General features: G+C 48.4%; 1 protein-coding gene across 10 annotated transcripts in view; it reads left to right on the top strand.

The window, feature by feature from the left end:
* Positions 1-406: 406 nt before the first annotated feature.
* Positions 407-14,031, top strand: part of CYRIA (CYFIP related Rac1 interactor A) — a 315,678-nt gene continuing 302,053 nt past the window's right edge. For 3 of the 10 annotated variants that reach the window (XM_086926314.1, XM_086926308.1, XM_086926305.1), the window contains exon 1: positions 524-613. The gene's annotated coding sequence lies outside the window, so the exon portion shown is untranslated. Of the gene's footprint in view, positions 618-14,031 lie in introns of all 10 variants that reach the window. The other 7 variants (XM_086926310.1, XM_086926306.1, XM_086926311.1 and 4 more) reach the window with 7 other exon arrangements.

The following is a 14,031-nucleotide window of genomic DNA, read 5'->3' on the forward strand; positions in this document are numbered from 1 at the left end:
ATACATTAGAGTACCTCGCACCAGCCACAGAAAAGATGTGATAATTCCGGCCGTCGCAGTATAAAAAAAATACGTTTGCATGTGAAAACCACTCTACTCTCTTAATCAAAGTTAATTTAGTTTTGAAGGGTCACTAATTCTATTGGAAAGGTGAAGCGGTTGTAAGTACAGGAACGCATTGCCCGCAAGAGAGAACCCCCAAGCAGGCTAAACGGAGACGGTTCCCATCCCCCGTCCTCGTCCCCTGGTCCCCTCCCGCTGTCTATTGTCACCGCGCTGCCACACGCGTAAAGAAGCGTGCGAAAAAGGGCAGGGTGCGCGCCGCTCGCGGCTTGAGGCTCCGCCCACTGCCACGCCCAGTTACCCCTCGATTCGGACTCGACCCCCCTCCCTTCCACTCTTCTCTGCTTGGCTCGCGCTCGCTGTAGGAGCCTGTCGCTAGGGGACTGCTGAGCTGCGGGTGCGCGAGAGAGTCGCGCGCGCTCATTCGTCTCCCACCTAGTTGCGCGACGTCCGCGGCCCCGCCCAGGCAGGCGCGCGCCCGGTAAGAGCTGGGCTGTGAAACACGAAGAGGGACGGAACCGCTGGTCCGCTGCGCCGCCAAGCCTCCCCAGTGAGTATGAGTCCGGCCAGAGGTTCCCTTCCGCCCCTCTCTTCCACCTGCGTCAAGTGTGATGCGGACCGGATGAATGTGATTCCCCCCTCCCCCGCAGACAGCTGCAGAGACCCACCCTCCCCACCCCCAGCAGCCGGAGAAGACGCGTAGCTTCTCCCGGTCCCTCCCCGGGGCATGCATCACCCTCATTCAGTGCCTTGTCCCTGCCCACAGCAATTGCTGTTGGTTCCCGTTGTTGTAATGGGATTGTTTGCTGTAAGTGCAGCTTGCTACTGGTCTCGTTGGCAAAGTCGTTGCCACTAGAGATGCAGCAGTACTGCATTACCCGGAACTAGGGGTGCAGTGGTGTTTGTTGCTTTATATACAGCTGCTTCACACTAAAGCGCTGTAGTGGCTGGGTTGCATTTACCATTTTTTCCAGTATTGTTTCCTGTTACTGGTAGGTGCTCTGGTTTCACTGCAGAGTGATGTGTGTTCTGCTTGCTCATGCTGCTCGCTGGTGTATGTTTTCAGCACTTGCTGCCTGGTACTGTGGGCCTTCCCTGCTCATGTTACCGAAGGGAGCGTTGTTTCCTATTCTCATGTTGCTAAGGGGTGATCTGTTCCCCCCCCATGTTAGGTTTCTGTGGATGGACTCTTCCGTCAGAGGGTGTTGGTGGAAATTGATGTTTTCAATACACCTTTGCTGGTAGAAGTAGCGTGTTGCACTTTAGGGTAGGATGCTCAATAGTGTGGCAGCTTGATGATGTTCTCTGTATATACCTATATTGAGATTATAGAGGGCGCTGTAGATTCCCAACTCATTTTGCTTCCCTCTGTGGCGCTGCTGTACGATTACCGAGGTGTTTTCTAGGTGCTAACCCTCAACTGCACGTGACTTTAGTGTGCTCTGTACATCATCTGCTTCAGGGCTCAAATAGTATATATAGATTGCATTCTTTTGACTGCCTGACTGGTGCAAATCTCAAGTGTGAACATGCCAGGCTATACATATATGACTGCATTGCTGTAGCCTGTGTTGTCCACCCCCTCCAGCACAGAACAATCTATTCTATGACTACTTGCTGGATACCCAATGATTTTTAGAAAATGATAAATGTTGTGTACTTTTCATGCTTGTCTTCTGCCATATTACCCTGCTGGAGTATTTGTTTTTTCTCGCTGGTATTGACGTTTAGTAGTTAATTTAGCTCATAATACAAGCGAGTGCTGTAAATGAATGAGAATAAATGTGTGCCATAGCACTTAAGGGGGATATCTTAAATGCTTTCCTTTTTTGAGCAAAAGAATGATGGTTTGAAGAGCTGTGTTTTATCTGAAATCCTGCTCAAATCTCAGTACCCATGTCGTCTTGGTGCGCCTTTACCATGTTTTATTCCTTGAACTGTGAAAATGTGCACTTTGAACTTGCAGTACTTCCTTTTCTCAAGAGTTTGTTGCAAGACATATTGTTTTTATAGTGGGCTTAGAGCCAGCCCATTGCTTACCATTGGCTGCTTCATTGTCACTCATTAGTTTGCATCTTAATTGTTAGCTGTGTGGCCTTTCCTTTCGCTTCTTGTGTTTGACCTGCCCCTGAAGCCTTGACTCATATCTATGTCCCTCCACTGCTCAGTTTTTCAGGTGCTATGTTTCTATTTGTCTCCCTCGTGTGTGTCTCTTCCTCCCCTCTGCTTTGCTCTGTTTTCCTTTCTCTCGCCCGCACACATCCCCCCTCTCACACCCATATTTTCTTCTCAGCCGTGTGCTCTCTTCCCACCAGTTCCATGTTGCTGTCTTTCAAGAACTTTATCCCCTGCGATGCTTCCCGCTCCTCCCCCCACTTTTTTTGTTTCTCATGCCTCGTCCACTGTTTTGCTCTTCGCCCCCCCGCCCGCCGCTGCTCCCCGTGCCTCCCGCCCACCGTTGCTCCCCGCGCCTCCCGTTGCTCCACGCGCCGCCTGCCCGCTGTTGCTCCCAGCGCCTGTCGTTGGCCCTCCCCCTTGCGCTGCTTCCTGGGCTGCCGTCCTGGACTGCGCTGCTTCCTGGGCTGCCCCCCCGCCCGCCGCTGCTCCCCGTGCCTCCCGCCCACCGTTGCTCCCCGCGCCTCCCGTTGCTCCACGCGCCGCCCACCCGCTGTTGCTCCCAGCGCCTGTCGTTGGCCCTCCCCCTTGCGCTGCTTCCTGGGCTGCCGCCCCAGACTGCGCTGCTTCCTGGGCCGCTGCCCCGGACTGCGCTGCTTCCTGGGCCGCCGCCCCCGACTGCGCTGCTTCCTGGGCCGCCGCCCCCGACTGCGCTGCTTCCTGGGCCGCCGCCCCCGACTGCGCTGCTTCCTGGGCCGCCGCCCCCGACTGCGCTGCTTCCTGGGCCGCCGCCCCCGACTGCGCTGCTTCCTGGGCCGCCGCCCCCGACTGCGCTGCTTCCTGGGCCGCCGCCCCAGACTGCGCTGCTTCCTGGGCCGCCGCCCCAGTCTGCGCTGCTTCCTGGGCCGCCGCCCCCGACTGCGCTGCTTCCTGGGCCGCCGCCCCCGACTGCGCTGCTTCCTGGGCCGCCGCCCCCGACTGCGCTGCTTCCTGGGCCGCCGCCCCCGACTGCGCTGCTTCCTGGGCCGCCACCCTCCGACTGCGCTGCTTCCCCGGCTGACCCCCCCCAACTGTGATGCTTCCCCGGCTGAAGCCCCCGACTGCGCTCCTTCCCCGGCTGACGCCCCCCCGACTGCGCTCCTTCCCCGGCTGACGCCCCCGACTGCGCTGCTTCCCCGGCTGACGCCCCCCTGACTGCGCTGCTTCCCCGGCTGATGCCCCCCGACTGCGCTGCTTCCCCGACTGCGCTGCTTCCCCGGCTGACGGCCCTTCGACTGCGCTGCTTCCCCGGCTGACAGCCCCCCGACTGCGCTGCTTCCCCGGCTGACACCCCCCCCGACTGCGCTGCTTCCCCGGCTGACACCCCCCCCGACTGCGCTGCTTCCCCCGCTGAAACCCCCCCGGACTGCGCTGCTTCCCCGGCTGAGGCCCCCCCCACTGTGTCCGGCTGATGCCCCACCCCGACTGAGCTGCTTCCCCGGCTGATGCCCCCCGACTGCGCTGCTTCCCCGGCTGAGGCCCCCCCCACTGTGTCCGGCTGATGCCCCACCCCGACTGAGCTGCTTCCCCGGCTGATGCCCCCCGACTGCGCTGCTTCCCCGGCTGACGCCCCCCCCTGACTGCGCTGCTTCCCCGGATGACCCCCCCCCCCCGAATGCGCCTCTTCCCCGGATGACCCCCCCCGACTGAGCTGCTTCCCCGGCTGACCCGCCCCCCCCCGACTGAGCTGCTTCCCCCGCTGACCCGCCCCCCCCGACTGAGCTGCTTGCCCGGCTGACGCCCCACCCCGACTGAGCTGGTTCCCCGGCTGACGCCCCACCCAGACTGAGCTGCTTCCCCGGCTGACGCCCCCGACTGCGCTGCTTCCCCGGCTGCCTCCCCCCGACTGCGCTCCTTCCCCGGATGACCCCCCCCCCCGACTGCGCTGCTTCCCCGGCTGACTCGCCCCCCCGACTTCGCCCGGCTGACGCCCCCCCCGACTGCGCTGCTTCCCCGACTGCGCTGCTTCCCTGACTGCGCTGCTTCCCCCGGCTGACGGCCCCCCGACTGCGCTGCTTCCCCCGGCTGACGGCCCCCCGACTGCGCTGCTTCCCCCGGCTGACGGCCCCCCGACTGCGCTGCTTCCCCCGGCTGACGGCCCCCCGACTGCGCTGCTTCCCCCGGCTGACGGCCCCCCGACTGCGCTGCTTTCCCCGGCTGACGGCCCCCCGACTGCGCTGCTTCTCTTGCTGACTGCCCCTCGACTGCGCTGCTTCTCTTGCTGACGGCCCCCCGACTGCGCTGCTTCGCCGGCTGACCTCCCGACTGCGATGCTTCCCCCTCTCACTGTACTGCTTCCTGGGCTGCCCCCCTCATCCCCAACTGCACTGCTTCCTGGGCCACTTTCAATTTGTTACTTCTACGTGTCACCCCCCCTTGTTTCTTCTATGACCTGCCCTCCTGTGTTGATGACTCAGTGTTTGTTTCTGGGCCGCCAACCCCAAGCACTTTAAAATAACACTATTGTGCCTGTTACATTTTTTGTTACTAATTCAACTTGTATCGGTAACTAAAAAAAAAAAAGTAAAAATACTTAAATTCTTTAACCGTAAAGAACTGCGCTGGGATGCTCTGCCAAATGACTTAGAACAAAATTGGAAAGTCAATAAGCAAGACCTTGTGGCTTTGCCAATGCTTGTTTACGTTAGTATTTCGCTGGTGTATGCAAAATCCAAAATTGCATTGTAAAACAAAAAAAGGCCCGGCAAATGACATTTTTTTTTTTTTTTTGTCAACACTGCACACAACAAGGGAAATGGATGGTAAATAGATGTTCATCATCCTTCCGACTCACAAGTAAACATATCTGTGGTTTTTGCCCACTCGCTCCTGCCGTTGCAAGGCTTTGATAACACTTTATAAGTTGTAAATGGTGTATTTTGTGAGCAGCTTTCTCTGTGAAATGGGCAACTGCTAGCATCAGTTGAAGCGCGTATCATTCTCACAGGCTGCTTTATGTACCCAACGCCCACATACCACTAACCCTGTATTATTTATTTAGACATTTTAACATTAGTTCCTTTAACCCCTTCCATGCTGGTGACGAACCCCAACCGTCATGCACTACGGTGCTCGTGTGCTGATGACGGCTGGGGTTCGTCACGGCCCGCCCCTGTTTGTCCGGCGGCCGCACACGGGGGAAATCGCGGCCGCACGGAAGGGGTTAAGCAACAGAGATTTCAATATAGGCACATGACAGAAATGATGCATTAATTAACCTCTGCTGTCCCTTTCAGGCCTCCATCTTTGCATTGACTGCTGTTTTCAAGAAGTCACAAATTAAATCCTGCCTCATAAATATTAACAAAGCAGGATTCCTGTGACGCCAGACCCTTTGAGTTGTGCTCTGTTGGTACCTCAAGCACAGCTTTGATCTGGTCATGGTCGCTCATACCATAGAAACACAGTGCTGCAACCAGTGCAAATGCAAAAACGACAATTGATGGATGGAATGTTGCACAATGGCAAAACATTTACCTCCAGTTACAGATCTGGGTTTAATCCATCGTTATTTTGCTCACCACACCACTCAAGTTCAGACATGGCCATATGCAAATCAGTCTTGACCCTGTGCCTCATGGGAACAGTCCAGCCTGAACTACCGAGCCATGTCTTCCCTGGACCGGAATCAAGCATCCTAGGACCGGTTTCTGGCTATCAGCCGTCATCAGCCAGAATAGCTTGATTCCAGTGGCATGGAGACCACGTGACTCACGTTTGAGCATACCCGCCCACTCGGGGTGACCAATGCAAAAACAACAATTGATGGACGGAATGTTGCACAATGGCAAAACATTCATCCCCAGTCACTGATCTGGGTTTAATCCATCGTTATTTTGCTCACCACACCACCCCAGTTCAGACATGGCCATATGCAAATCAGTCTTGACCCTGTGCCTCAGGGGAACAGTACAGCCCGAACTGCCGAGCCATGTCTTCCCTGGACCGGAATCAAGCATCCTAGGACCTGTTTCTGGCTATCAGCCTTCATCAGCCAGGGTAGCTTGATTCCAGCGGCATGGAGAGCACGGGACTCGCATCTGAGCATACCCCGCCACCCGTGCAAATGACACGTGGTACAACAAATACCTTTTGGGATGATTTAAAAATAAATAAATATATATATATAATATTTTGCAGCACAGGTTCTCCACCGCCGTCGCTCCACCAAATCCCGGGTGCTCTAAACCAGCATTGGTGAGACGCTTACACACAGCAGCACTTATCAACTCAATACGGTCGATAAAACGGCAAGCACGCAGGTGTCCGATTTGGTAAATCCTTTATTGCAAACCCCCCTACCAATTCGGACACCTGCGTGCTTGCCGTTTTATCGACCTTATCGAGTTGATAAGTGCTGCTATATACATATATATGTATATATGTGTGTTTTTGGTCAGGTTTTGTAAAGTGCTACTAATCACCTTGCTGTCACCCCAGAGTAGTTTGTATATGGTACAAGTTAGTGGAGGAATAGCTCAAGGTTCTTTATATTAGCAGTCAATTTGTCTGTAATGTTATATTAATTGATGAAATTTATCAACCATGTATGATGGTGAATGGTAGTTAAGCCTTAGAACAGAGTCTGACTGGGTACGAACCTAAGGCTGATAAACAGTTTAAGGCATCTAAAGTATATGACCGGGTCCATTTCTTTACATTTGTGTATTGTGGGATTTGTACTTCATCCCACAGGCTGTTTAAGTGCTTAACATGAGAATACATTTGTACATCACATATAATACATGAGGTGTATTTTACATATTAAATTGTAGAAATGATGTAGGTATTCCTGTTTGTATTTACACCCGCATGGCGGGAAACTGCCATGCGTGCCTTTTCCCGCAAGCGCTGCCACTCTGGTGGTAACCACGCATACGCGTGGTTAAGTCATATGTACGATCTGGATGCTGGAATGGGCGGGCCCAGGAACAGGAAGGATTCGGTAGAGGACACAGTAAGGTAGTGGACATGGGTCCAGGTTTTGGGGGGGAGGGGTGAGGGTTGTTTTTAAGGGTTGGTGTAGCTTTATGGGATGGGCTTGTTTTTTTTTGATCTGAGGAGGTCGGAGTTATTTTCAGAGCTCGGGTTGGGGTCAGGAAGTTTTTAGGGCTCAAGGGTGATCGAGGTAGTTTTTAGGGCTTAGTTGGGGGGGTCGGGGTACATTTTAGGGCTGGGCGGTCGGGGTACTTTTTAGGGCTCTGGGCATGGGATTTGAATTCTCAAACAAAAATATACAACAGCATTTTATTGGGAAGGTTGCAGCTTTAAAAAAATGTGGCTTAATTTCTAAAATATGAAGCAATATGCTAGACTCTAGAGTATCACAGTCTTTTGTTTCCTAATACATGCAGTCTTTTTGTCGGCGCATCTGGGTGCTTCAACTGAGGCAACTAGTCATCCATAGTAGATTCTATGTGCTCTTCATGCGCTGCTCCCACGATCAAGCTAAGGATACCAATTAAATTTTAACCTCCAGTTTCAAATTCCTGTATATTTACCCGCCATTTAAAAAATTTCAATCTTGTATTTTGCAATATTTATCATTCTTACACACACACACTAAAACACAGTGGTGATCACCAGTGTTTAGTTATTGTTTGGTCCAAGTTACTATAGGAAGTTTGTGTTGATAGTAACTTTGTCTCCATTTGATGAATACTCACAAAACCTTTCAAAAATTGTGAGAAGATAACAAGGTTTAACTCATTGACTGCGGCTGGAATTCCACTGGGGTGCGGGTGAAATATGACTGGGCGTGGTCAGGACGGGTTAAAGGCATCTTTAGTGCTCATTCACTTTGTGAGCAATTAAAATGCCTCTTTAAATCTTGTTATCTTGTCATAGTTGCTCCGTTTTCAGAGAAAGAGGACAAAAGTTAGTTTGTCTTCCTACTCGCCAGAAAGGGCATTTGCGAGCTTAACCCCTTGCATGCTTGTGACTGAACCACTCCGTCACGAGCCACGGGCACGCTGTGCTTGTGATGGAGTGGTTCCGTCACGGCCCTGCCCGCTCAATAGGACGCCTGTGCAGGCGCAGAATTCCTGCAGCGTGGGCGGGGCGGCCGCGCCGTGACATAACCACTCCGTCACCAGCACAGCGCGTCCGTGGCTTGTGACGGAATGGTTTCGTCCGGAGCATGCAAGGGGTTAAGCTCGCAAATGCGAGCGGTCGTGTGGAAATTTTCGAGCCCTGTGCAACATGACAGAAATGTTGCTGGCAGCCACTACAGGACTCCGGAACTAAGTTTCCTGTCCAGAATAAAAAATAATGGTGTAAAGGGCAGGATAGGGATATCCTGCTCTCAGACTCATGAGGGGTGGGAGGGGAATCCAGAGGGACCCTGCCCTGTGGCCAAAATTGGACGGCAACTCTGAACATTTTGCTGCGATCCTGTGGGCCTTTTGCACATCCTGGGCCTAAATAGGGTCAGGGAGGGAGACTGCTTATCCCACTCCCTTTACTAATTACTTTGCCCCAGGGCCTAATAAAGCTGAAAGAAATGGGACACTGGGCCACCTCCCCTTTTAATGTAACTAGCAGCCCGTCCCGACCTTGTCCGGGAGCATTCAGGCTTCCCCTGCCTCCCCTGACATTGCCCGCAGCCCGTGCCCCCGCCCCGTCCCCCGCCTGGCCCGACACCCGCCTGCCCCGACATTGTCCCCGGAGCTTTACCTCAGCCGCCGCTCCTCAGTTCACCGCTCCTCGCAGCCCTGCTCCTGTCCGCCGCCGCTCCTCCCCTGCGCCATGTCCGCCTCTCCGCTGCTCGCACCGCCGCTGGCCTGTCCGCTGCTCCTCACTTCACCGCTCCTCCCCCGCGCCATGTCCCCGCTCCTCCCCGTGCTCCTGACGTGAGCACGCACGTCGCGGCCGGCGCTACTTTGGAGGGACGACTACTTTTTTTTTTTTAATATAAAGTTTGTAAATAACGTTTATTTTTTTATATTTATATAGCCTATAACCATCTACACACCCTGACGATTTCAACGGTGTATCAGGTGTGTAGATTGGTGCCGTGGTTCCCGAGTTTACCCGCCTCAAAGCCTGAAAGTTCTTACTTTATTATAGTAGTATAGATGTGGTCCTAGGTGGATGGGGTACAATAAAGCTATGTGCAATGAAAGGCCGTGCACAGCATGGGTTTGCTACCTGTTGGGGATTTGCTACAGGGCCTACCCACAGGCCTCTGGCAATGCGTGGCAGGGGGCTGGCTTTTCGTAAGGTAGTAAAAAAATTCTTTAAAAAAAAAAAAACTAGAAATGTACTGAGAAAAGGAACGGTTAAAGTAACTAGTTAGGTGTGATAAAAAGACACGTTTTTCTTTAGATATAAAAAAATAACATTGAGATTCACTGGAAAAAACAATGGTTAAAAAGAACATTTTAGTGAGGTTCAAATTTTACATGCACAAAACCATAGAAATTCAACGGTTAGTTACTCATCTCGAGAAAATATAAATAGTTTCCCCGGGTAACTGTGGCTCATCACTATTGTCAATTTTGCAGTTATATTATGAATGATGTCATGCAAGATGTCATTACTGATGTAATTTGTGGGGTAAGTAGCAGTGCATGGCAGATAAATCCAAACCCGCCTGTGCGTGGTGGGGGTTGGCCACAGGGCTTGGCTAAGTACCCAACCTGTACCACTTACGGCCAAAAACAATGCATGGTTTCGGTTGCCTGCGGTCTACCGCCCTGTAGGCAACCAATCCACATGTCTTTGGCCATGTGATGCAGTCACTCGCCCCGCAGGCACCAACCCCCAAGCATACAAATGTACGCATTATTATTTTTCCAATTTGTATGCTGTAGAATTCAGGAACGCTCTGTTGTGGTGCTTAGAGGCCGCACACTGTTCCGCTAACAAATCACATAGTCACTTAAGAATATGTAGGATAGTACTATTATAATATACAGAACTGGTCCTATATTTTCTTTAGGGAGAAGGTGAATAGACCAGCAAATGAGAAGAATAGAAATTAGAAAACAACATTCAGAAATGTAGGGTTTATCAAATATTTAAAGTAACAAAGTATGTATGAAAGCTATATTTTTTTATTCTGCAATTTTGTAAAATATGCTAAAGTACGTTGTAATGTTTTCTGAACTGTATTACACATGGCGTCGAAAAATCTCCTATTCCTCTTCTGTAACAATATTACAATCTATTACAATATAACGATTGATGCCATTGTTACAGTAAAAAGAAAAGGAAAATAAAGTTATCTATTTAACAGAACACCCATAATAAAATACTTTCGAGCGGTAATTATTTTCTGAGCTTCTTTTCTCCGTAGGTCAAAAAGTGTGATCTTCGTGGGGACGGGTTATAAACTCCTCTGAGATCATGACTGTGAAAATTATAATATATATCTTCTCAGTATGTGATAAAAAAAAGGGGAACAGTCTAAAAACCAGAAGCTGGTGAAGTTGCTTATATAGCTTTACTCTTTGTGACTGGTCATGAAGTCCACTGAGATTAGCATAACTGTTAATATTATAATCTACATATTAACAGTATATAACTCTAGGGGAAAATACACTAACAACTGGAAGGTGGGGACGTTGATTGTAAATGTTTAGGGTTTGCGCCGACGGGTCACCAACACCTCTGAAGCGAAGAACATTGACAATATTATAATATAGAAAGTCACAATATATAAGCTGAAAGGAGGCAGAAAAGGAGCAATGTTTGTTGTAATCTATCTGTTTCTGAAAAAAAGCTGCTGACGTTACAGAGAAAAAGGGAAAAACATGCAATAACACTTTTTTGTAGATAGAAATGTTTAAATATTGACAAATAGCCACAAATTATACTATCTACTATGCCATAATGAAACAACTTACAACTCCGGAATATGTTTGTTGACGCAAAGCAAGAATCCGATGCTAGAAAAGGGAATCTGCATCACAGATTGGCGGCGCAAAAATAACTCGCGAAAACTAAACTAATCGCACAATAGGTGTGGTTTGTATAGTTTTTGGTTGTTTAGTAGTCTATAAAAGGAAGATTCGGCTCCGCCTATGTAGTTGTCCTGTTTTACAGTTTACGCATGCTCACGTTTTAACTGTTTTACTTGTGCACGTCTTGGGAAAAGTTACAAACTGTGAAGTTGGAAAGGTTTCGATTTCCTTAGTAACATGTATACGGTCCTTATTATCTACATACGTTGGAGAGTTTTGAAAGTGTTACCCGGTAAACTGTGTCCTTTGCATTCTCATGATTAAAAACATCTAAATAGAAGATATAAAACAATATAGTTTACAATAGAAAAAAAAGAACGTATTAATATTTATTATCACTATGCTTTTTAATAAAAAAAAGCCAGCATTTGTAAAGCGTAAAGCTACTGTAGTGTAGTTCGTATTTTCCCTATAGGCCCTGCGCATTGGAATAACATAAACAGTAGTATAGACGTAGAAGTGCGGTCTTCCAGGTCTCTACTGACTATGCTAAACTTAATTGGGTTTGTTACCAACTAGCTCAGAGGTCACTGGAAACTTTCTTGACTGAATAGGAAGTGATCAGCTTCCCTGGTACAGACAAGAAGGGATTCAGTTTTCCAACAACCGCATAAACATGACAACTTTGCTCCTTAGAATAAGAGTCAATCTCTAGAGTCGTGTGAAACAATAGACACTTATTTCACTCAGTCAGTTGTGCAGATTACTTTCACCAAGATGCAGAGAATAGAGAGACGGGCGTTTTCAATAAAAGGTATTATTTATTGAACAGTCTTTCTTCTCATGCAAGAGAAATGAATTACCACAATTGTAAGACTAGTTATTATAAAAAGTGCGTACAGTAAAATGAGGATTGCGAAATAATACAGTAAAAGCATTGATATGGTTTCTTAGCCATACAATGGTTAAAATGAATAAAATATATACATTCATATATACATTTGACTAACGTACTCAACTGGTGCTTCTAACTACGCCTACCCCAGTGTACCTGACCTAAGCCTAATACGTGGGAGGGAGTAAGTAAGTAGAAGTTTTAGTTAAGTTGGTTTTGCCAAGGTTTGCTTCAAGAGTTCTCTCTAAGGGTTTAGTCAACACCATACCTCTGAAATAGAATGTTGGAGGTCTTGTATCTCCTTCCAGGACTCGATAACCCAGTCACTCGCAAGAGTAGGCTGGAAACGCCAGAGCTGGATTTTCTCGGCAAGAGAAAAGACAGAGTCTCTCTCAGCGCGTCAAGGAGGAGGAGGGGCAGCGTCCGTGGGCAGCTTGCATCTGCTGGGCTCTGCAGGGGACAGCTGTTCTGCTCCTGTATTCACCACACCATCGCTATCATCGATGTCGTTGAGGCAGCGTTTGCTTAAGGCAACGTTGGTAATATTTATACCTGAAAGGTGCCTTGTTTGACGTAAGTTTTTGGACATAAGACGTCAATAAAGATGTCACTAGGAAGTAATCGTCTCTCAGTGCTCATTAGAGTTCTATTACTAATCAAAACATAGCAAGTGGGGCTTTCCCAGGTTGCTGAGTTTTATCTAGTTGAAGAACTCCGAGTGTAATCTAGGAAGCTAAGATAGTGGCTTCTGCTGTGTCATCTGCTGTAATGAGCTGCAGAGGAAGAGATTCTGAAATGTGGCTCTCATCGTGTTAGGCCAGAGACGAGTTTCTGAAATATCGCTCTTGATCGTTTATGCCATTATAGGGGTATGAATGGATTATAGCCGTATAGGGGCATAAGGTCACAGTATTGATCGGGGACCTAGATTAGAACGCGACACTACCCCCGGAAAGGTGTGCCGGCTTTTGGGGTGTTAGATAGTGGTGGGCTAAGATGCTGATGGAGTTTGGAATCGAACTGTGAACTCTGTTCTTGAAAGTGAGGTATTGTAGGTGCTGCATCATACTTTTACCACACTTGTATGTTAATTACTGCTAATTAAGTTGAAAATATTCTTAAATTGTAAGTAGGGCTCCTTGATTTATGTTTTTATTGATTTTTACAGATAAATACAGACAGAAAAGTATTTTCCTCTCTATGTATTTTAAAGTGTGGATAAATACTGAAATTTGGTTATTTTCGGAGTGTGTGTAAATGCTTTCAATGATGAGGAGTAGTAGGAAAATAGGTCTGTCGTTCTAAAAGTAAAAGAGTAAAAACAATAAAAGACTGTTAGTAAAGAGCCTTAAAGAGCAATATATATCCTCGTATAAGAAAACTTGCACATTTTAATATGAAGGTTGTGTATAGTTTATCATCTAAGAGTGTTTACGTGAGTGAAAACGGTCAGTCTTTCAGCCATGAGTACATATTTATCAGTAAAATAAACGTGGAAATATACTAATTTCAGATTCATTTTTTTACAAAACTCGAAATATATATTGGTAGATACACATAAAATTATTAAGTTATACTAAGGAATTGTCTTTTAAAAAACATGTGAAATTCACTGAAAAAACCATAAGTTTCAGGCAGGTTATAGTTCGGATTTATCATTTAAAAAACCTTAGAAATTCACCGATGAAATCATAGGTTTCAGGGGTGTTATAGTTAGCTGGACATTTCATTCATACAAAACCATTGAAATTCCTCCCTTATAGTCAGTTGTACTAAGTATAACTCGCGCGCCCACAATCCACTGCTGATGATGTCACATATTACATCATTCTTGACATGGTCAGTGACATCACTGATGACATCTCAAATTACATCACTGATGACATCATCCACGTGACAATCAGATACACCTCATCATACACTAGTATATCCTTTCATCACTCACTGTAAAATACAGAGTACCATATTTGAATCCATTGATTAACCAATACAATTTTCTACAAACTTACTCCG

This window comes from Lissotriton vulgaris, chromosome 6 (genome assembly GCF_964263255.1).
Source record: "Lissotriton vulgaris chromosome 6, aLisVul1.2, whole genome shotgun sequence".
In the NCBI taxonomy this organism is placed as follows: Eukaryota; Metazoa; Chordata; class Amphibia; order Caudata; family Salamandridae; genus Lissotriton; species Lissotriton vulgaris.